Raw genomic sequence first — 2,456 nt, 5'->3', positions numbered from 1 at the left:
GCTGGGATATAACGATGCACACTTTTGGTCCCAGTACTCAGGAGCAGAGGCAGGTAGATCTCTGTGAGATAGAGGCCAGCCTGTTCTACATGGTTAGCTGGGTCTACAGGGAGACCGTGTCTTAAAAAGACCAAAATAAAATAAAATAAAATAAAATAAAATTTATTTATTTATTTATTTAGTGTATGTGTATCATTTGCATGCAAATGCCTGTTGAATGTGTGGGTGAATGCGCCTCTGCATACTCTTAGGCTATAAGGATGCATCAGGTGTCCTCTTTTATGTTCTACCTATTCCTTTGAGGCAGTACCTCTCCTTGATCCTGGGGCTGGTGTTTTCTCTGATAGGCTGAAATCCAGCAAACTCTAGCAAGCCTCTTGCATCTTTTCCACTGGGGAGTTGGGGTCACAGGTGATATCCAGCTTGTTATGTGGGTGCTGGGATTGGAACCCCAGTCACCTCTCCACCACCACCCCACCCCCACTGTAATTTCTAAGGATCCAAAAGAAATCCCGAGTGGAAGGGAAAGAACTGAAGAAAATATTATTAAAATAAAAAAAGGAGGAGCCAAGTGTGATGGTGCACACCTGTAATCCCAGCGCTTGGGACATGGAGGCAGAAGAATCAGTTCAAGGCTAGCTTCAGCTCCATAAGGACTAAATGAGACCTTGTCTCCAAAAACCAAAATAAATAAAACAGAATATTAAAAGAAAGTTAAATAAACAACTCAGGTATTAAGACATCATGAGGATTCCTGATTCCAAAGCTGCTGGTTTGGTTTTTAGCATGGAATAGATTCTAAGACTTCCACACAGCTGAGAAATTAGACACAAAGTGAAAAAATACAACATAAACCAGCACTAAGCTATAAGAAAATGAAAGGGAAATAATAAGAAAGTGAGGTCTTCACAAAGGCATTATTATAGGTATTGGGAAGGAAGTCTAACCATATGTCATTTTGCTTTTGGGAGCAAAGTTTACAGTGATATTCATGTATTCCAGATGATGTCCAATCAAAGTTGGGGATAGAAAACCAGTCAGTTTCATACCAAATTAAGAACCCAGACTTGGGGCTGGAGAGATTTCTCAGTGGTTAGGAACACTGGCTGCTCTTGCAGAGGACCAAGGTTCAGTTGCCAGCACCAATACGGCAGCTAACAACCATCTGTAACTTCAGTCCCAGTGGATCTGATGCCCTTTTCTGGCCTCCACAGGTACCACGTACGCATGTGGTACATTTACATAGTTGCAGGCAAAACACTCATAAACATAAAGCATAAAAATAAAATTTAAAAGAACCCAGAGTTTATTTATTTATTTGTCTTTTTGAGACAGGGTCTTCTTGCAGCCCCAACTAGCCTGAAACTCACTATGTAGACCAGGCTGGCTTTGAACTCACAGAAGTTCACATGCCTCTGCCTCCTGGATGCTGGGATTAAAAGTGTGTGCCACCATGCCTGGCCGAGTTTATTATTTTATAAATAAACGAATTTTCTTTGACACAGTTTAAAAAGATGTAGTCCAGGCTAGCATGTTATTCTATGTCTTTCTGTCTCAGCTGCCTAAGTGCTAGGATTAAAGGCTGAGTGGAATGAAGGATCTTGGTGAAGTTCCTTTAGTAAATGCATAGTTTCTTATACAATAAGATTTTCACCTGAAATGGCCTTTGGAGATAGCTCTGTTGGTGAAGGGCTTGCCTTGCAATCCTGATGACCTGAATTTGATCCCCAGAATCATCTTTCTAAAAAAATCTGGTGCATGTATAATCCTAGCACTGGGGAGGTGGAGACAGGTGAATCCTTGGGGCTTGCCGACCTGCCAACCTAGCTTACTTGGTGTGTCCCAGGTATCAGAGATACCCTGACTCAAATACCAAGGTAGATGGTTCCTGAGGAATGACACTTAAGGTTGTTTGCTGGACTCCACACACAGCTGCATCTACCTTCCCCACTTAAGTATGTACACACACACACACACACACACACACACACACACACACACACACAGAGTCTTCCCTTTTTCTCTGGGGCCAAGCATGCTATAGCTGTCAGCCTCAGCAATCAGCACACCTAAATTTCTAGAAGCTAAAAATTGTGGCTTACCTTTTCTGAATCCCAAGTGCCTGACATACGATAGGAACTCAGTAAATGTTTGCTTCATTCATAAATGAACAGCAAGGAAAACAATAAATACAAGGCAACCCTAACCCAGCCACTGGGCAGGTAGTGAATTCTCGAAGTGCTTCTTAGTAATCTCTATATGTTGAAATCAAAGGCAACTAAATGAGCTGATCTTTTTCTTTGAGGAGGTTTGGAGAAAACAGTTCACAAATGCAAATAGTAAAGGAGCAACATGTTTCCTGTATGATGTTCTGAGGTGCCATGTAGCCAAAGCTCATTTAAACATATCTGGTAGTAGTAACACTTTTCCAGCCTTAGATCTAGTGTGCCTACTGT

The sequence above is a fragment of the Nannospalax galili genome, unplaced genomic scaffold (genome assembly GCF_000622305.1).
Source record: "Nannospalax galili isolate Female #2095 unplaced genomic scaffold, S.galili_v1.0 scaffold75, whole genome shotgun sequence".
Taxonomy (NCBI): domain Eukaryota; kingdom Metazoa; phylum Chordata; class Mammalia; order Rodentia; family Spalacidae; genus Nannospalax; species Nannospalax galili.
The sequence above is the reverse complement of the archived record's forward strand: the minus strand, read 5'-3'. Positions refer to the sequence as shown.